Below are 21,893 nucleotides of genomic sequence, written 5' to 3'. Positions count from 1 at the left end.
ACTTCACTCCTCCCTGTCACTGCTGTATCCCCAGGGCCCAGGTCAGTATCTAGAGTCTCACGCTGGACAGGACATAGGCGGGGAACACATTTTGCAGAAGGGGGAAGCAAGTTGATTTTCCAGAGGTCCCGTGGGGAAGGCAGGGCAGGTATTTGGGCAAGGCCTGGGGCCCCAAGGCTCCAAGACCGAGATCCCACTGACCCCCTTCCCCCGCTTGTGGCCTCGTTTGGTCCCATTCCGGTCTGGGTTCCAAGTCGGCGGACACGCGGCGCGACGTGGGAGCCGCCGCTAGAGGGCGCTGCCGCCGCGCGTCGGGCTCAAGCGGCAGGGGAGGAGGGAGCGGACCGTCCGCGTTGGGGGTGCGCGTGGGGCGCGATGGGGACGCGGAGGCCGGAGGGGCTCTGGGAGACCTCCACCAGCCCGGAATGGAAGCAGGATGAGGACAGGCTTCCCAGGTGATGAGTTTTTAACTCTGTCCTGAAAAATAAGTGGGAGGTGGGGTTTGAGTAGAGCTTGGGGTCCTGGGGGTGGGGGTGGGGGCGGACAGTAAAGACCCCAGCAGGTGTCTAGGACCCGTTAAGTACAGCTCAGTCAGGGGCCATGATCTGGTCAGCATGAGCGGCACACAGCAGGAGCTGGGCAGGCTCCCCCACCCTGTCCAGGCCCAGGCCCCCTGGCAGCATCAGCATTTAGCCCCCCCCCGCCCCCCCCCCCCCCCCCCGGGGGCTCACGCCTGCCCTGAGCCTGGGGACAGTGGTGCCTCCCACAGGGGAGCCTGCCTCGCAGCATGCAACCCCACCTGTCCCAGCTCCTCCCACCCTGCTCTGAGGCCATCTGAGCAGAGGGTCTGGACCACGAGGCCATCCTCTGCCAGGGAGCTGTCTCAGGGCGCACATAGAGCGTCCCCCCTGGTGCTTTGCCACACTGGGGTCAGAACCTGAAGTCCCTGCTGCTCAGAGATCAAGGCTGGCAGGGGACTGCCTGAACTTCTGGAAGGTCTGTGGTCTCCACAGTGTCGGAGGGGCTGAAGCCATCTCATCCTGAGAGACTGGAGAGATTTGGGGGTAGGGCAGGGGGCCCAGCAGGAGGGGGCCTGAGGGCCTGGCAGGGGGCAGACACCCCAGACTGCTTCACTGAGTGGCCAGACCCAGGGGCTGCCTCTCCGCAGGCCTCAGTCTCATCACCTGTAGGATGGGGCTCCAGGGAATGGTCTGAGGCGCCTTCCCCGCCCTGGGTCCGAGGTCAGCAGGAAGGCTTGGCTCCTGGAGGCCCACTCCCAGCAAACTGTCCCTCCTGCTTCCTACTGCAAGAGTTTTCAGGGAAAATGTTGTTAGTAATAATAATTATTATATAACAATAATGGCTTTGTTTGGTGTTTCTATAGTCCAAGAACTTTCTAAGTGATGTGTATGTTTCTTTGATCGGTTAATCCCCCCAACAGTACCGTAAGGAACAATTACCAATTCTCTTCTACACATGAAGAAACAGACTCAGAGAGGGAGGTGACTTGGCCAAAGCCTCACAGCTGTGAATGAGCTGTATCTGGTTCCAGCCTCTGGGTCCCTAAGGTCATTTGAGTGCCCCAGCCCCCTAAAGCAGGGGTAAAGAGACCCCAAACCTTAGCCCTGCTCTGAGCACAGAGACATATGTGGCTCTGGAGGTCTCCTCCCAGGGAGGGCCTCCCTGTCAGCCTGCCCTGGGTTGGGGGATGGGGCCTGGCTGGCTGGTACTGGCTGGTACTGGCCCTGGAGTGACAGCGTGGGTTAAAAGCCCAAATGACTGCTCTCTGCTGTGTGATTCCAGGCAAATCACTTAGCAGCTCTGTGGCTCAGTTTCCCCTTCTGTAGAATGAAGATAATAAGAGCACCTCCTTTAGAAGATTGTTGTGCAGGAGTGCCTGGGTGGCTCAGTCGGTGAAGCCTGTGACTCCTGATCTTGAGGTCACGGGTTCAAGCCCTACACTAGAGTTTACTTAAAACAAAGGAGGGGGGACAGGAGGATAGAAATTATAGGGAGATTGACCTGTACATGTATAAAATAGCTCTAAAGTTTCTAACAAGGGATTATGTTATTTATCCCTAGGGAGAAGAACTAGGTCCCTGGAGTCTGCGATCAAAAGGAAATATTTTGCAGCACACCTGTAAAGTATTTAAAATGGGGCTGCCTGCATGGCTCAGTGGTTGAGCGTCTGCCTTCAGCTCAGGGCATGATCCTGAGGTTCTGGGATCAAGTCCCGCATCCGGCTCCCTGTGAGGAGCCTGCTTCTCCCTCTGCCTGTGTCTCTGCCTCTCTCCCTGTGTCTCTCATGAATAAAAAAAATAAATAATCTTAAATAAAATAAAATATCTAAAAGGGACATTTTGTGTGTTATCTCCCTGACCAAGGGCAGGGAGGGGGAAACAAATATGTTAACAACAGGGGTCTGAACTCCCAATGCCACCGGGGGCCAGACAAATGTGAATGAGTGAAACAGTCAACTTTAGGAAGTGGTAAGGGGCCGAGGCAGAGTCCTGTTCTCCCTAAAGGGGAAGCCCTACTCAGGATCAACAGCTTGCTGCCTTATGGAGGTGCCAGCCCAGGTTGTCTGAGCTCCCAGCTCCAGCTTTCCAAGGAGAGAAATGGGAATGTGATGACTGGTGGGTCAAGGGAGGAGGTCAAGGTGACTGTGGAGGATGTGGCCTGAGTGGGATCTAAGGAGGGGGAACTAGACGCACCAGCTGACTGACCTGTCTGCCTTCCCAATCCTCCTCTCCACTGCTACCTCCCGCTTTATAGGATGGAAAGACAAATGACTCAAGTTTCGCTCTCTGTTGCAGGAGTGGTCATGGGACCCAGGTCTGGCCAATTAGATCTAAGGAGTCTTGTTGGGGTGGGTGTGAGTTCTTCAGGATAAAAAGGACAAATGCTTTCACTTAATCCTAAATGTAACCATGCCCCTTCCTTCCCGTGTTAAAAGTGGATGCCGATGAAATGCCAGGAGCCCTAGCAGCTATCTTGTAAACAAGAGGGAAAAGCCAAGTGAATCACAGAGACACCAGCCTTGACATCATTGACCTGGTAACACAATGACAGCCAGAGTTCATCTCAAACTCATCACGATGGGGGTGAAATTAACTCGTATTTGTCTAAGTCATTGTGATCTGCTTTGCGTTTTTTTTTTTTTTTTTTTGTAGCTAAACACATCCTTAACTTTACAGAGGAGGGAAAAGGAGAGGTTGGATAGGAGTCAATGGAGGACCAAGAACAAGGGCAGAGACTTTGTTTGAAGGTAGGGGAGGGATGAATGTGTTTTTCTTATAATAACTAATATTTATTGGGCACACACGATGGGTGGGGCACAGGGATTTACAGAGATCAACTTATTTCTCACCACAACATTCTGAGCCAGGACTGGCTCTAGCCCCCACCACCCTGAGGGAACCTTGGCCCAGAGAAGCAAAGCAACTTGGCCAAAGGTCTCAGAGCTATGAGGCAGCAGAGGCAGATCTGCATTCAAGTAGATGGAGTCCAGCCAAAAATGGAATCTTCGATTCCTTAGTGAATGGAGCAGGTGACTAAGCACACGCCCCTCTTAGGGCTCAGTCTCCCACTGTGTGAAATGGGGCTGGTCTTCTCACTCAGCACTGGGGCAATAGGAACCTGCCATTCTGTGAGTGGCCCTTGTGAGGGTTGAGGCAAGACGGGTGGGTGGCACTGGGGCATGGGGTGGGTGCTGAGATGTGCCAGCAGGGTGAACCGGCCTCCGCTGGCCCAGCAGGCCCAGGGGAGGCAGGCACTGCTGTCTGGGGCTTGGGGTCAGCCAGCCGGCACCTCCTCTTGCAGGTCCATCTTGGGGTCCCGCTGCCCAGCCAGGAACCCTGCCAGGAGCGGCAGCCACCCTCTGGGGCGGAAGGAGTCTGGGGACATGGCTGCTGGGGGCAGGCGATCCGGAGGGAGCAGCCGGGTCCTGGATCCAGGGTCAGCTGAAGTGCCGGAGGCTCTGTGCCCACCCCGCTGGCCCTCTCTGGGGCTCAGCTTCCTCTTCTGTAAATTGGGGCTTGAACAGCCCCTCTGCCACCTGTTGAGAGGGTTCTGAGGGATGATGGCAAGTGCAGGGGGGAGGGACAGGTGGGGTGGGGGGCAAAGGCGCAGGGTGGGGACCAGTGTGCGGGCTGCGACCCACCGACCCACCGACCCACCGACCGCGGGTCCCTCCCAGCCGCACTCACTCGGTCCGCCCGGTTCCGCCCCCAGCATTTCCGGGGCGGCCTCAGGAAATGCCAGCCCTCCCCCCAACGCGGTCCTCCGTCCTCGGTCCTCGCAGGGGCGCATCACCGCCCGCAGCCGCTGGCCAGCTCCTCGCCCGCCGCTCCTCCCCGCCCTTCCCTTCCCGGCGCTGGCCTTTGCTCACATCTCCGGCCCAGGGCAGTGCCCGCTCTCTTGCCTGGCCCTCGACACTCACCCGCTGGCCACCAGAGCCTTCTGGATGGTCGGCGCCTCCTCCCCCCTCCCCCCACCCCAACTCTTTACTCTCAGGCTGGGAGAAGGCAGGTGGAGAGCAGGGCTGGGGCGGGCTGGGGTCTCAGGAACTGGGCTGCTACCCCATGGAGAGGTGACTGCTGTGATGGGGGGCAACGTTGGGGACATTCCGGAAACCCAGAAGAGGAATCAGGGAAACAGTCGGGGAGGGCTGCCTGGGGAAGGTGACGTTCATGTCTGGACTGGAAGAGCATGGTATTGAGCAAGGACAAGTGTTTCAGACAAGAATTCGTTTATTCAACAAGCATTTATTGAGCAGATACTTTGTGCCAGTCGCAGTGGGAGGACCAGTAGGGTTTGGGCAGGAGGCAAGATCGGTTTGCGCTCTCGTGGGCTTTCACTAGGGGAGTCTGAGGAGGAGGTAAACTGACAAACTGGGCGCAGAGCTACTGAGGGAAAGGAAATTGGGGGCGGGGGGGGGGTGTTAAGGGGCCTTGTGCTAGCCTGAGGTAGGTGGTCAGCAGGGCTTCCCTTCCCAAATGACTGTGGAGGCATGAGCAAGGCTTACATCAGCAAGAGGGAGGGTGGGGAGGTTCCAGATGGGAGGAACAGCAAGTGCAAGTTGGAGGTTGGGAGGACGCAGGGGACCGGCTCCTGGAGCCGAGACTGCCAGGCGGCACCACAGACTAGTAGCTCCATTCGATCAACAAGGCCAGTGGATCCAGGCAGCGAAGTGACCTGCCCAGGGTCACGAGCAGTAGAGCCAGGATCTGAGCAGAGACAGGAGCTGCTAACCACAGGGGGCTCCATGGCTCCTTGACGCCAACCCACTGCTGCACACCCCTTCGCACACCCCTCCGGGAGCCAGGGCCAGCCTCTCCTGCGGCAGCTGTTGCCAGGCAGGGCCGCAGGGTGGCAGGTGCTGATGGAGGGGACAGCCCACTGGTGGTAGGAGATGCTGCCCTGGGACAGGCAGGAGCGGAAATCGCCGTGGGATGTTGGAGGTTGTGGTGGCCGTGATGTGGTTTTTGCAGGGCCCCTGTGGTCACAGCCTGGGCCCCGTGCCTGCCTCCTGTGGCTTCTTCACCCACACAGTCCTCATCGGGGCCTGTTCTGTTTCCCAGAGCTTGGGCTGGGAGTCCAGATGGGCCCCTCCTCAATCGTGGGAGACCTCCCTCACTTTCAATCCCGGGAGACTGGGATTGGCCTCCCTGTTTTGTAGAGAAGGAACCTCGGCTTCAGAGAGGGACAGCAGCCGGGCCAAGGTCACACAGCACAAGAGCTGCTCCAGGAGCACCCCCAGTGGTCAGCTCCTCCCCTCCCCCCAGCTCATCTTCCCACTCTCCTAAAGATGAGTCCTGGGATCTCATCCTGACAAACTACTTGCCCTTGAATCCTGTTCTCCATGGGCTTCCAGGAGTGCCCAATGAAGACATTCCACCCATTGTCAAACATAGGACAGGCTCTAAGAGTGGTACCTCTGGCCTCCATTTGTGGAGGGAGCGGATAAGGGCGCAGACTCTGGGCTCATGCGGCCTCCACCACCTACTCCGAAGCCACTTGCCCTATGCTGCAGTTCTCTCATTGGTGAAATGGGGTCACGATGGTGCCTTCCCCACTGTATTGGCATGAAAGTTAAATGAGATAATATAGGGAAGTGTTTAGGGGAAGGGCTGCCATGGTGTCTCTATGTGGGCTTTGCTGTTATTATTAGGCACCTACTGCGTGCTCTGGCCCCGCATAGACCGGCTTGATCCGTACAGTCACGATGAGGCAAATGCTTCCTCACCTCCACTTCACAGATGGGAGATGGAGATTCGACGGGAGTTGAAGGTTGCCCAGAGTCTCACAGCTGGTGAGACGCGGTGTCAGGACGGAAACCCAGGCCAGGCTGACTCAGACATCCTCGAGGCCCTCTGCCAACAGGGCGGCTGTGACTCAAGTTTGCAGGAAGAGGGGGAGGTGGGAGGGGTAAGTGGATGCCGAGGGGAATCCAAGGCCTATTTTCTCAGAAATAGAAGTGCACTTGGTGACGTCTGCACACGGTATGGTTGAGGCAAGAAGTAGCCAGTAAGGGGCCTAGTCCCTTGGCACAGCCAGCTTGACAAGGCTGTGGGAAAATGTGTGGTCTGTGAAGGGGCAGCTGGATTTCAACCTGGGCCTCTGAGGCCTTGGCCTGGTCACGAGCACATCCTGGGCTCAGTCTCTAGCACTGTGGGGGACGTCCAGGCTTGCACTGGAGTCCCCAGTCCTCTGTTGCCCTGCCTGCACCTGAGGTATGATGTCAGACCCAGGCAGGACCTCTTAGGCTCCTTGAGTACCAGGGGAGGTGAGCTGTGAGGATAAGTGAACCTCTGCTGGCCACCCTGCCTAGAGGGCTGTGAATCAGTGGACTCAGAATTTGGAGGACCCCAAGGTGAAGCCAGAGTAGGGGTTAGGGAGGGCCTGGGCTCCCTGGGCTCATGTCTGGTGAACAGGGCACCCTTGGGCAATAAACCAGGCCAGACAAGGCACACACCCCATGATAGAGCTCTCATCCCTCTCCCAGAGCCTGCATGCCCTGAGCGGCTGGGACAGCTTTCTTGGAGGTCATAGTTTCTAGCCCTGGGCCCTGGACTCCACCCATCAGTAAGAACCTGGATGCCTAGGTATGCAGGCTGGTCGGGAGGGAGGGAGGTCAGAGAGCATTTCTCCAGGCCTTTCATCTCTCCATTGATTGGCTAGATCTTTGTTGAGCACCCGCGGGGTGCCAGGCTCTGATCTAGGATCTTGGGGATGCCACCATAAAGACAAATGAAAAGCCCACCCTCTCAGAAGGGAAAGACACAATAAACAAAGAAATCAGTGCATAACATAAGTCAAGTGGTGATCAATGCTATGAAGTCCACACAAAGCAGGGAGGGGGTGAAGAGAGATGTAGGGGCGGGGGGGGGGGCACCATCTTAGTGGTCCAGGAAGACTGATGGAGCACTGGGCTGAAGGGTACAGAGGACAGGGCATCTGGGTGGACATCTGGGGGAGGGCATTCCAGGCCAAGGGAATGGGAGGGACAATGTTGGGGAGGCTCCAGGTGCAGGGGGAGGGTTGGGTGGGGCAAGATGGGCAGGGCCTTCTAGCCACGAGAGGGCCTGGGGATTTGATTCTAAGGATCATACAAAGTCCTTGGAGGGTTTGAAGGAGGTGACTCGATCTTATTTGGTCTTCCCAGCTACCCACCCTGCCAGCAAGGATTAGTGCCCCTGAATTGCAGTCAGGAAGCTGAGCTCTGAGAGCATCTCTGAGCAAGTCTGAGGCCTTTGTCCGAGACTCCCAAACCTACTGTTTGTGTGGTGCTGGGGGCAAGCTACAAGGCCCTCCCCAGGGGACCACATTCCATTAACCCAGCGCTTACAGACTGGCTTCTGCCACTCACACACATACTTAGACATTACGCCTGGGGCCAGAACCTTGCATGGGCCGGTACCAACAAGTCCTCCCTCAAGAAACCGCCAAACCACAGAGCGACAGAAACTAAATTGTGTCACCATCTGGGAAGCAGGTGCTCGGAGGGTCTGCAGCCGGAGAAGGCCACACCGAAGGCAGGATGCCGACTGAATCCTAAAAGCCCCATCAGCACTCAGCCAGGTCAACTGCTAGAAGGGGCCTGAGGGGTGGAGAGGAAGCTCCAGGCAAAGGGAACAGCACACAGGGAAGCTCAGAGGCAAGCATGTGCAGGTCGTCTAAGGGGATGATTGGTGGGCCTATAATGTGGGATGGTGGGGGAGCAGTGCTAATAGATGAGCCAAGAAAGGGCAATCCCTTCCCCACTCTGGAGCTGTTTCCTAATCTATTCAGTGGGTGATCAGAAGGAAGTATGAGACCAGGGATAGGAAGGGGCACTGGGAGGGCCTCAGGCTGGCTGGGCAGGTCCGGGCTGGCCCACTTCTTCCTCCCGCCTTCATCTGAGTATGTGGGAGACCCTGAGCCAACAGCCCAGACCAAGGGAATGGAGTTTTGTTCTCATCCTTCTACTTGGGGCCTCTCAGCTAAGCACATTTACAAAAATTGATAAAGCTATTGTTTTATGTTCTTAAATTGCATTTCCTTTGGATTAAAGAAAGAAGTAGAGAGAAGAAAGGAGAGATTTGGTAGTCCCTGGAACCATCCTGTTCCAGCCCTAGTCCCCAGCATCAGGGAGTAGGGGCTCAGAAAAGGAAGGTTGCCCAGGTGAGCCAAAGTGAGCAGGGGAGAAGGCAGCAGGGAGAACCAGTCTGGAGATATCCACGGTCTCAGGATAGACCGGTAGATCCTGATTTCACTTGGCCGAGGGCCCCTTCCAGCATTGAGAGCTGACCTCTTGGCATTCTTCCAACAACACTGGGTTATGAGTTTATGAGTGCCCATTCTGTGCCAGGCCTTAGACCACATGCTTCCCATCTGTTATCTGAGTACCAAGCAGCAGGCATTATAGGCCCCACTTTACAGGTAAGGAAGCTCGAGGCTCAGAGAGGAACAGTGACTTGTCCAAGATCACCTAGCTGGGAAGTGACCACTCTGGATTCAAATCCAGTCCTCTCTGTCCCCAGGACCTATATTTTCAACCATGGATATGGCGCATTATAACCAGATTAGGGGCATGTCTTTCCAAAGAGAGGAGCATCCAGATGGAAAAGCTGGAGGACTTAAGCAATTTCCCCAACATATCACAAAAGGTTAGTCCTCTCTGCTTCTAAAAAGTTCTGGATTCAGGATGCCAGGGTGGTTCAGTGGTTGAGTGTCTGCCTTTGGCCCAGGGCGTGATCCTGGAGTTCCAGGATCGAGTCCAGCACTGGGCTCCCTGAATGGAACCTGCTTCTTCCTCTGCTTATGTCTCTGCCTCTCTGTCTCTCGTGAATAAATAAATAAAATCTTTAAAAAATTTTAAAAGGTTCTGGATTCTTTTAGGGCTTCAATCTTTTCATCTGTGAAATGGGCCAGTAAGCTTGCCTGGCTACCTCTTCATCTAACATGAGAATAGTGCAGACAGGGCCCAGCCTTGGGAGCATGATGGTTGCTCCTGATTCTCTGGGAATCAGCAGGTTTGTGGGTTCTGGGAGCAGCTTTGCACAGCTCTGTGTAGCTCAACACATGCACACAAACTTCCTTGCAGCTCAGCACTTTCTTTCTTTCTTTCTTTCTTTCTTTCTTTCTTTCTTTCTTTCTTTCTTTTTTTTTTTTTTTAGATGTATTTATTCATTTTGGAGAGGGAGGGAGAGAGAGCGAGAGAGCAGGAGGAGGGTCAGAGAGAGAGAAAATCTCAAGCAGATTCCCTGCTGAGCAAGGAGCCTGATGCAAGGCTTGATCTTACAACTCTGAGATCAAGACCTGAGCTGAAATCAAGAGTTGGGCACTCAACCAATGAAGCCATCCAGACACTCCAGCACAGCACTTTCATATCTTATGTAATCTTTTGCGGACAAGGCAGGAGCTATCACTGTCCTGTCCACTTTATAGTCAAGAAAGCTGCAGCTTAGAAAGGCTGAGGGAGGTGCCTGAGGTCACACAGCTGCCACGCCCCTTGCACCTCTGTCTTAGGCATTCCAAATCCCTGTGGCTTTGCACACAACACTGTCCTGTGAGCTCTTCTGCAGGATTCTCAGCCAGCTCAGGTTGCTATGGCCTCTCCTGGAATCCTTCAGGCTGCAGGCTCTCCACTCAAGCCCATTCATTTTTCCTCTGGGGAATAAGGAAGGGGATTAGGACTCTAAAAATGGAGTGGAAAGCAAGGAGCAGAGCAACAGGACAGTCTAAGCACCTGCTTCACTATCCTCACGTGGCTATGGCAGAGGTCTCATGATGGGGCCACAGTTGTGGTGACAAAACCCATATGACAGGAAAACTTAGGTCTGCAAAAAGGTGGAATGGTTTTAATGAGTGAGGGAGCTAGGATTTGAACCCTTACTTTCTGACTTCCAATGTCATGCCTTTGCATTAGAGGGGGCCATACCCAGTGGGTTGACTGTCATCTCAGTCTTGATTTGGACTTTTGCCTGAAATGCTTAGCTGATGCTGACAGAAGGGTGTGATGCAGACCAGGAGTGATCAAGGGCAGGGCATGGTCCCCAGCACAATGATGTCATTTCTTTCTGCCTCTTTGTTTCAAAGACAGGAGCTTTTTAAGAATAGAAGCAGCAAGTGATTTGCTATTACACATAAAATATGGTTGGGAGGGCATAGATAAATAAAACTAAGATTTAAGCATGACTTTAACAAATATTTATTCATATCTGAAATTATATCAAGAACTAATGGAGAGGGGCAGTCTGGGTGGCTCAGCGGTTTAAGCGCCTGCCTTCGGCCCAGGGTGTGATCCTGGAGTCCCAGGATCGAGTCCCATGTCAGACTCCCTGCATGGAGCCTGCTCCTCCCTCTGCCTGTGTCTCTGTCTCTCTCTCTCTCTCTCTCTCTGTCATGAATAAATAAATAAAATCTTAAAAAAAGAAAAAAAAAAGAACCAATGGAGAACCACTCTGAATACTCGAGTAAGTATTGCCACAGTTATAAATAAGAGGTTTGCTACATTCCCTTACTAATGACCTTGAATGGAGGCACAGGGTGGGGACGGCTATTTATTGATCTGGGATAGACAAGACATCACATAGGGGGGTCTTTGGTCATGAGGAAAAGAAATGGGTTCTTGTTGGGGCCCCTGGGTGGTTCAGTGGTTGAGTGTCTGCCTTTGGCTCAGGTCATGATCCTGAGGTCCTGGGATTGAGTCCCGCATTGAGCTCCCTGCAGGGAGCCTGTTTCTCCCTCTGCCTATGTCTCTGCCTCTCTTTGTGTGTCTCTCTCATGAATAAATAAATCTTAAAAAAAAAAAAAAAAGAAAGAAATGGATTCTGGTTAACTAAAGAAAAAAAGCAGAAGGAAATTTAGTGGTAGGAGATGGAGTAGCTCAGAGAATCCAAGACAAAGCTTGGAAAGGCTACCACCCAAGGTAGTTCCAGAATCTTAGAAGGGAGAATTGATGGACAATTCTGTGGGGTGGCCCATGAAAATGCTGGGCAGTTAATCCAATGGAGGACCCCTCCAGGTGGCTAAGATGTTGGCTAATATCATTCAAATTCCTAAAGATATTGCCTGCAGCTGGCAGGTGGAACCTGACTAAACCAGAAATAATTTAGCAAAGGTTAACTTCAAATCCTACCTTTGGTGTGAGAGAACCCAATATAGATGAGGATATCTTTAAAAAAAATAGATGAGGATATCTGGCATTACAATAACCTAAAGACAAGAGTGGAATGCTCTTTGAGAGCCTCTACAAGGAACCTGCAGATAAAGGACACACATTGGCATTGTTTCTAGAAACAGAATGCAGGGGTTAATGTGCTCCATTCACTGGGGACTGGTTAAATACACAAGTATTATGAATGAGGCAGTTCTTTTTATGTTTATAGGGAAGAATCACCAAGAGGCACACTGTTAAGTAAAAAGAGTACACTGCAGTGCATAGAGGAGGTTGCCATATGTGTAGAGGTTGAGGGGTGGTGCAGATACATATGAGCCTTCAAGCACTGAGAGAATCCATACATATATGTTGCCCCATACAGTTGTTGCCCCAAGGAGGGGGGACTTGTTTTCCACTATACCCTGACATACAGCTTGAAAATTTTCTGTGCATGTTAAACCAAAAACACCTTTTAGGGGGCACCTGGCTGGCTCAGTCAGTACAGCATGTAACTCTTGGTCTTGGGGTCCTGAGTTGGAGCCCCACTTTGGGTGTAGAGATCACTTGAATAAATAAAACTTTTAAAAAATAGAGCAGCTTGGATGGCTCAGCAGTTTAGCGCTGGCCCAGGGCGTGATCCTGGGTCCCAGCATCGAGTCCCATGTTGGGCTCCCTGCATGGAGCCTGCTTCTCCCTCTGCCTGTGTCTCTGCCTCTGTGTGTGTGTGTGTGTGTGTGTGTGTGTGTGTGTGTGGTGAATAAATAAAATCTTAAAAAAACTTTTAAAAATAATAAACAAATAAATAACCCCTTTTACTTGGACTGGTTTTAGATTTACAGGAAATTTGCAAATTTAGCACAGAGGGGTCCTCTACACCCATCATTCCATTTTCCCTAGTTACCATACATTACCATTGTCCGTTTGTCAAAACTCAGAAATTAACATTGGTACAATACCATGAACTAAGTCACAGAAATTATTTGGATTTCACCAGTTTTCTTCCCATCTCCCTTTTCTGTACTGGGATTCCAACTGGGATACCACATTGCATTGAGTTGTCTTGTGATTGTAGTCTCCTTTAGTTGGTGACAATTTACTACTCTCTCTTGTGTTTCATGATCTCCACAGTACTTTCAAAGAGTACTGGTTAGATATATATAGGATTTGTGAACATATATTTTTAGGATCAAAAAATTGTTTTAAGATTTATTTATTTACTTACTTACTTACCTGACAGAGAGAGCACAAGCAGGGGGAGTGGCAGGCAGAGGGAGAAGGAGAAGCTGACTCCCTGCTGAGCAGGGAGCCCAATGTGAGGCTCCATCCCAGGACCTAGGATCACCTGAGCCAAAATCAAGATTTGGATGCCTCACTGACTGAGACACCCAGGTGCCTGCTACTAGGATTATCTTAAAATATATTTACTACAAAAGAAAATCAGGGCACCTGGGTGGCTCAGGTTATGATCCCAGGTCCTGGGATGGAGCCCCACATTAGGCTCCCTGCTGGGGGTGGAGGGGGAATGTCTGCTTCTCCATCTCCCGCTGCCTGCCTTTCCTCCTGCTTGTGCTCTCTCGCTCTCACTCTCTCTCAAATAAATAAATGGATAAAATATTTTTTAAAATAAATAAGGAAGAAGAAAGAGAGAAACATAGAAAAAAGATATGGAAAGAAAGGAAAAAGAAAGAATGAATAAATGGAAGTAAGAAGAGAAAAGGAAGAGAAAACTTCAGACTTTCTCTCAAGAGAGAATTTTGCTTGAGGCAACAGTGGCTGTGGCCTTCAAGAAAGCTACAATGAGGGCAGCCTGGGTGGCTCAGCAGTTCAGCGCCGCCTTCAGCCCAGGGCCTGATCCTGGAGACCCAGGATCAAGTCCCACATCAGGCTCCCTTCATGGAGCCTGCTTCTCCCTCTGCCTGTGTCTCTGCCTCTCTCTGTCTCTCATGAATAAATAAATAAAATCTTTTAAGAAAAGAAAGTCACAATGATGCCAACAGCTCTAGTCAGCTAGTTCCTGGGCTGGTCTAAACTGAGGTGTTAAGAACTGTCTCTGTGATACTGACCCTTATCATAGATGCAATAATCCTCAGCAAAATATTAGTAGATCAAATTCACCAACACATTCAGAGGATCACACATCCTGACCAAGTGAGATACATCATTTTCGTGACACAAGGGATGCATCCACAAATCAATCACCATGGTACATCACATTAACAAAACAAAGGATAAAAATTATGTGATCATCTCAATAGATGCATTAGAAGCATTCGAGGGGGGCCTGGGCAGCTCAGTCAGTTAAGTATCTGTCTTTGGCTCAGGTCATGATCTTGGGGTCCTGGGATTGAGTCCCCCATTGGGCTCCTGCTCAGCAGGGAGTCTATTTCTCTCTCTCCGTCTGCCATTGCTCCCTCCTGCTCATGCTCATTTTCTCTCTCCCTATCAAAATAAATAAGTAAAATATTTTTTTATAACTTAAAGATTGATTGATTTGGAGAGAGAGAGAGAGAAGAGAGAGAGAGAGAGAGACAGAGATCACAAGCAGGGAGGAGAGGGAGAAGCAGGCTCCCCACTGAGCAGGGAGACCAATGTGGAGCTCGATCCCAGGACCCCGGACCATGACCCAAGCTGAAAGCAGGCACTTAACTGACAGAGCCACTTCGGCACCAATAAATAAAATCTTTTTTTTTTTTAAGATTTATTTATTCATGAGAGACAGACACAGAGGGAGAGAGAGAGAGGCAGAGACACAGGCAGAGGGAGAAGCAGGCTCCATGCAGGGAGCCTGACATGGGACTCGATCCCAGGACCCCAGGATCACGCCCTGAGCTGAAGGCAGACGCTCAACCACTGAGCCACCCAGGCATCCCCCGTAAATAAAATCTTAAAAAATGAAAAAAGAAGAAAAAGCATTTGGCAAAATTCAACAACCATTTATGATAAAAACTCTCAACAAGTGAGTATAGAGGGAATATGTTTCAACATAATAAAGGCTTTATAGGGGGTGTCTGGGTGGCTCAGTGGTTAAGTGTCTACCTTTGGCTCTGGTCGTGATCCCAGGATCCGGAATCGAGTCCCGCATTGGGCTCCCTGCAAGGAGCCTACTTCTCCCTCTGCCTATGTCTCTGCCTCTCTCTGTGTCTCTCATGAATAAATAAATAAAATCTTAAAAAAAAAAGAAATGAAGGCCGTATATGACAAACCCACAAATAACATCGTACTCAATGGTGAAAAGCTGAAAGCTTTTCCTCTAAGATAAGCAATAGGACAAGGATGTCCACCCTCATCATATTTATTCCCCATAGTACTGAAAGTCCTAGCTACAGCAATTAGGCAAGGAAAAGAAGTTAAATGTGTAGGGAACTAAAAATGTCACGATTAACAGATAACATGCTATTATATATAGAAAACCCTAAAGACTCCACCAGAAAAGCTATTAGAACTAATAAATGAATTCAGTAAAGTTGCAGGATACAAAATGAATATGAAGAAATCTGTTATTTTCTATACATTAATAATGAATTATCAGAAAGATAAATTAAAATAATTCCATTTACAATTGCATCAAAAAGAATAAAATACATGAGAATAACTTTAACCAAGGAGGTGAAAAGACCTGTATTTTGAAAACTGTAAGACACTGAGGCACCTGGGTGGCTCAGTTGGTGTAGTGTCTAACTCTTGGTTTCAGCTCAGGTCATGATCTCAGGTCATGAGATCAAGCCCCATGTTGGGGTCACTGCTCAGCATGGAGTCTGCTTGAGTTTCTCTCTCTCTAAAATAAACAAAGTCTCGGGGATCCCTGGGTGACTCAGTGGTTTACCGCCTGTCTTCTGCCCAGAGCGTGATCCTGGAGTTCCGGGATTGAGTCCCGCCTCAGGCTCCCTGCATGAAGCCTGCTTCTCCCTCTGCCTGTGTCTCTGCCTCTCTCTCTCTCTCTCTGTGTGTGTCTCTCATGAATAAATAATAAAATAAGATCTTAAAAAAAAAGAAAGAAAGAAAAACTGTAAGACACTGATGTGGGGTTGCCCGGGTGGCTCAGGGGTTGAGCATCTCCCTTCAGCTCAGGTCATGATCCCGGGGTCCTGGACTCCCTGCAGGGAGTCTGCTTCTCCCTCTGCCTGTGTCTCTGCCTCTCTCTGTGTGTCTCTCATGAATAAATAAATAAAATCTTTAAAAAAACTTTAAAAAAAGACACTGATGTAAGAAATTGAATATGAAACAAATGGAAAGATACACCATATTCATGGATTGGAAGAACTCATATTGTTAAGATGTTCACACTACCCAAAGGAATCTACAGATTCAATGAAATCCCTATCAAAGTACCAATGTTGTTGTTTTTTATAGAACTGTAATAAAAATAAGTCACAGGCATGTAATGTACAGCATAGGGACTATAGTCAATAATGTTGTAAAACTTTGTAGGATGACAGTAACTAGACCTATCCTGGTGATCAGTTTGTAATGTATAAAAACATTGAATCATGATCTTGTACACCTGAAATGAATATCATATTGTACATCAATTCTATGTCTATTTTTATGTGTTTATTTTAAAATATTTATTTATTTATTTTTAGGGGGTGTGGAGGGACAGAGGGAGAGAGAGAGAGAGAATCTCCAGCAGGCTCCACGCTGAGCACAGAGCCTGATGCGGGGGCTTGATGTGGGACTCAATCTCACCACCCTGAGATCAAAACTTGACCTAAAACCAAGACTCAGATGCTCAACCAACTCAGCCATCCAGGCGCAAAAATATTTCTATTTTTTCAAGAGTTTTCTGGGGCATCTGGGTGCCCTAGAGCATCATACCCTGGTATGATCCCAGGGTCCTGGGATCCAGTTCAGCACTGGGCTCCTCTCAGGGAGCCCTCTCCCTCTGCCTGTGTCTCTGTCTTTCTCTGTGTCTCTCACGAATAAATTAATAAAATCTTCAGAAAAATAAAATAAGGGATGCCTGGGTGGCTCAACGGTTGAGTGTTTGCCTTTGGCCCAGGGCGTGATCCTGGAGACCCAGGATCGAGTCCCATGTCCCACATCGGGCTCCCTGCAGGGAGCCTGCTTCTCCCTCTGCCTGTGTCTCTGCCTCTCTCTCTCTCTGTGTCTCTCATGAATAAATAAATAAAATCTTTAAAATAAAATGCACCATCTTTTATTGCTTTCTCAGGCAAGAGCAGGAGTCCGAACACCACCGGGAAGCCAAGTAGCCAGGCTCAGCATTCTTGGCATGAGGATGTAAAGGCTACTACCTTCTACAAGGGACCGCACGTGTCTACTGTTATGGGTTGGCTGACCTGTGTGCCTGCGGGCGTCAGAATCAGACTCACCACGCTTCATCCACCACAGGAAAGTCCCGGCCTCCACTCACCCTTCATGCCTTCATCCCTTCTCTGTGTCACGCCCTCCCCACCACCAAAAGTAAAGAAAAAAAATTGTAGTGTTCCATTTGGAATCTTCACCAACACAGAAGGAAAACCCTGACAATTATTCGTCAATAAGAAACAGAAAAAAAAAAAAAAAAGAAACAGAAATGTTGTGTCATAAGATCAGAAACTATATTTAAATGGATGTTATGCTTTTATAGTTGCACATAAGGCCCAAGGGAGGAAAACTGATGAAGGCCATTGAAACTTGTTTATGAGGTGTGATGAGAGCTTTGGAAGAAAGGCATTGTATAATCCCGAGCAGAATGACCAGTTTATTGATTGATTTAGTGAATGGTACAAGTATAAAAGCATGAAATTCTCAAAAATTAAAACATAAACTGAAAATGAGGTTGATGACCATTATTTTCGGGAATCTGAGTACTGAGTGGTGAAAACCCAAGCCTGTCTCTTGGAAGGAGGAAAGGGAGTTCATTAGAGTGGTGGGCATTGCTGCATACCTCCTCAGCTTCTGTTCCTTTCCCATAACTTCACCCCCTCACCTCAAGCTCCTCACAGTTGGTTTGGAGAAGAGCAGGCAATCCAAGTTCTTCCGATCCGATCCTAGCAAGCCTTGAGTATTGGTTTGCTAGTTGGGAGAAAGAGATATTGTTTGCTTCTGGGTGGTGTGGCTACAGATGCGAGGCCAATTTACAGCCAGTCAAGACATCAACCAAGGAAAATAATATGCCTAGGAGGCACATGGCATATGTGAAAGAAATGGAGCCAGAACCTTGATCACACTGTACCTGAAGCCCTGCCCCTGGAAATTTCAGTTAAATGAGCTAATTGATTCCAATGATTATTTAAGCTACGTTGAGTTAGGTTTCCTTTTTTAAAAAAATAATTTTATTATTTTTTTAAAGATTTTATTTATTTATTCATGAGAGACAGAGAGAGAGAGAGAGAGAGAGAGGCAGAGGGAGAAGCAGGCTCTATGCAGGGAGCCTGATGTGGGACCCAATCCTGGGTCTTCAGGATCAGGCCCTGGGCTGAAGGCGGCGCTAAACCGCTGAGCCACCCGGGCTGCCCTGAGTTAGGTTTTCTAGCAAAATAGTTCCAACTGATATATATTGGCTTGTGTGCCAAAAAAATCCAGGGTGAAAGTTGCAGGATGGCTGGTTAAAGATGCTCAAATAATGTCAGTAGAACTCTATCTTTTCTCTCACCTCTGTGCTACTTTCATTCTCAGGCTGAGTCTCCTAGTGTGGAGCTGTTCCAGCCTTACATCCCACTAGTTCAGCAACCTAATAGGAAGAGAAGCTTCTTGTCTTTCAACAGTTTCTGCAAAAATCCTGGGCATGAATCTTATTGCCTGGTTTTGAGTCATGTGCTCAGTCCTAAACCAACCACTATGACCAAGAGGGAAGCTCTGCTTGGCTCAGACTTTTTCTACACCCAACCCTGGAGCCGGAAGGGCAATCTCCCCTCTCAACCTATTCAAATTCCTCTCAAGAGGTTAGCTTTGGAATCAGGAGAGCCCGGGTTTTCCAGTATCATTGCCTTTTAGCATTGTGATTATAGACAAATTGAATCTCATCTATAAAATGGGGATAAAGATGGTCTCGAACTCAAGGTTGTTGTTAAGAGGAAATGAGATAATCCATACAAAGCATTTGCACAGTGCTCACTGCTTTCTTGTCGTTGTTATTATTACTGTTACCTAACTCCAGTACCTCCACTTCTAGGAAGTCTGCCCTGATTTCTCCCTCCCCAGGAGCTATAAGGAAATTTTCTCCCTGTGAGCTCTCACAGCCCTTTCTCTTGTGATTTTCTTTCTTTCTCTCTTTCTTTCTTTCTTTCTCTCTCTCTTTCTTTCTTTCTTTCTCTCTTTCTCTCTTTCTCTCTTTCTTCCTTTTAAAAGATTTTATTTATTTCTTCATGAGAGACACAGACAGAGGGAGAAGCAGGCTCCACACAGGGAGCCCAACATGATATCTGATCCTGGGTCTCTAGAATCACACCCTGGCGCTAAACCGCTTAGCCACCCAGGGTGCCCTCTCCTGTGATTTTCTATGTGGTATTTCAGTTTCTGCTCCTGTTCATGACTCTTGTCTGCCCTTTTAGGCTTCCAGCCCCTAGAAGGGCAGTAGCTTCTTTTCCGTGTCTTAATAAAAAACACTGTTAACGCCCATCCAGGGCTGATTAAAAGACAAAATTCAACCAAGTAAAATTTGAAGATCTAATGGACTTTATTAAATGGTTCATGAATTGAGCAGCACCCCATCTGGCAAGTAGAGGGGCACTCCAGAGAAGGTGTGGGAAATGGAAGGTTTTTCTAGGAAGGAGGGTGGGGCAAGAAAGTCATAAACAAAAGAAAAGGATTGTTTCAGGCAAGACCACTTTTCCTTAGAGGGAAAGACTGGGGGGGGGGGGTTCTCATTATACAGATTACCTCATCTTCCTTTGGGGGGGGCGGAGTGGAGAGGCCCACGTGACAGGTTACCTCATTGGTGCTTATCAGAAAATCCTGATTGATAGGTTAAGACAGGGATGCCTGGGTGGCTCAGCAATTTAGCGTCTGCCTTTGGCTCAGGGTGTGATCCTGGGATCTGATTGAGTCCCACTTTAGGCTCCTTGCATGAAGCCTGCTTCTCCCTATGTCTCTGCCTCATTCTCTCTTTCTCTCTGTCTCTCATGAATAAATAAATAAAATCCTAAAAAAAAAAAAAAGAAAAAAAAGACAGGTTAAGGCACATTTCAGAGCCACCTGGCTAGTTAGGTTGGGGTTGTGAGTTTGAACCCCATGTTGGGCATAGAGATTATTTTAAATATATATACATACATATATATATAGTATAATATATATATTAAAAATAAGTATATATAAAGACATCTCTGGAGGGAGGGTGATACTACAATTAGGATAGATATTAAGCCCTTGCTTGGTGATATGGCTTTGCCCAAGTAATTCCATTTGGGGCTGTGGCTTTTCATTTTAACAGGCTTTACAGTTTCTAAAGCATTTCCTCCTCTGCTTTTTCACTCTGAACCAAATGCAATCCCAAAAGGTGGGAAGGATTATTCTCACTTCACAGATCAGGAAACTGAGGCCTCGAGGGAGCAATGACATGACCAAGGTCAAGCAGCGAATCAGTAGATAAGAAGTTAGGTATTTCTGGATTCCCAGCGCAGGGCTCGTTCTTTTTGAGCCTAGAGTTCAAACCTGGGGTGAAGATCCTTGGGACCTCCTTCTGCGCCTTTACTAGGTGATTCTGTCACAGGATTCCTTTCCCTTTAGCGCCCACGGTTCTTGGTCACACTGCTTGGACCAAAGAGTGGTGGGCAGCAAAGCAAAGTAAATTGAGCGATAGTACAAAGCTCCCAAAGGGGGAGGGGACCCGAGAGGGTTGCCACTGAAGTTTCTAAGTCTAGTGGTTTCTATGGGCTGGTTGGCGGGCTGTTTTACCCTAATTACCCCTCCATGTACCTGTCACCCAATCAGGTTTTTGTCATCTACCTATCACTTGGGAAGGGTGGTTTCCTTCTTGGGTAGGGAGAGGAGGGGAGCCGTTGTCCCTGCCTGTCTTCCAACTATACTGGATTAATTCTTTTCACTCAGCATGCTCTCCTTCCCTAGTCCAAGACATCCCTGGCCTGCACAGCCATCCCAATGCTTCTGAAATACTACTCCAACCAGCCCGCCCTGGTCACTGCCTCACAATGCATCTGGAACTGAAAGAGGACTTGACTTCCATTTTGACCTCAAACATTCTTTCTTTTACGGATTTTATTTCTTTGACAGAGAGAAAGAGAGGGAGGGAGGGAGGGAGAGAGTGAGCGAGCGAGCAGGGGGAGCAGTAGAGGGAGAGAGAAAGGAAGTAGTCTCCCCACGTGGGGCTCTATCACAGAACCCTAGGATCAAGACCTGAGCCAAAGGCATGCGCTTAACGGACTGAGCTACCCAGGAGTCCCAACCTCAAACATTCTAATTGATTAAGTTCTTTTTAGCTTCTCTCTTAACTCAGACAAAAGACCCTGCAGGCAAAGCATCCCCTGGGGGAACTGAAACTACCCCCTCAAGCAATAAAGATCACCCTGAGCTGGCAAGACCCCTGCCGCAGGTGATCCACTCCAAGACAATGATGGACCTGATCTTTATTGCCCACCTGCAGCCACCCACTGACCTTTGTCCCACATTCTCCTCACATATACCTGGAAGTATTTTTAGTGCTTCGGAGACAGTCTTTGAGAAGCTAGTCCACTATCTTCCTGGTATTGGCCTTACTGAAATAAATTCCTTTCTTGTTTTACCACCATTCATCTCTTTGCCTTGGATTTTGTCAGCAGCAAGTGGTTGAACCTGGTCTGTTTGGGACCCTTGGAACCAGGCTCTTGCACCCCTATGCTCCTGCTACACTACCCTGGGAAAGGCGGATGAAAGTGCATGCTCCAGCCCTGTGCCCTAGGACTGCTTGGGGCAGGGCAAGGTGCCTGGCTTATCCTGCAGCTTCCTCTGCAAGACTGCTTCCACGCTCTAGGTTTGAATCCCAGCACCGCTGTGTGGGGCCTCTGTTTCATCATCTGTAAATGTGGAGTAGGACTGCTGACCATAAGCACTCATCCTGAGGATGCATTGAGAGAGGAGATCATGAAAGATGTTCTATATGCTTCAAAGCAGTGAGAGTGAGAAATGACTTGGAGGAATGTAGGAATGTCCCCTCAGACCTTGTACATGGTGGGTGGTCTTCTGGCCTCAGGAGGCCCTCCCCCACTCCCCAGCCTGGCTCAATCTCCTGCTTTCTCAACTTACTCCCTGGGCTGTACTTTTAAGCTCATCATCATCTCTCTCTCTCTCTCTCTCTCTTTTTAAAGTTTGTTTG

At 49.4% G+C, this 21,893-nt stretch overlaps 1 long non-coding RNA gene across 1 annotated transcript; it reads left to right on the top strand.

Moving 5' to 3' along the window:
* The first annotated feature begins 327 nt into the window (after positions 1-327).
* On the top strand, positions 328-2,356 carry LOC125755048 (uncharacterized). The gene is made up of 2 exons (XR_007410551.1): positions 328-455; positions 2,083-2,356. It is a non-coding gene; the product is annotated as an uncharacterized LOC125755048 (long non-coding RNA).
* The last annotated feature ends 19,537 nt before the right edge of the window (positions 2,357-21,893 follow it).

Source organism: Canis lupus, chromosome 5 (genome assembly GCF_003254725.2).
Source record: "Canis lupus dingo isolate Sandy chromosome 5, ASM325472v2, whole genome shotgun sequence".
NCBI lineage: Eukaryota > Metazoa > Chordata > Mammalia > Carnivora > Canidae > Canis > Canis lupus.
Note: the sequence above shows the minus strand (reverse complement) of the source record. Positions and strands in the feature narration are given on the sequence as shown.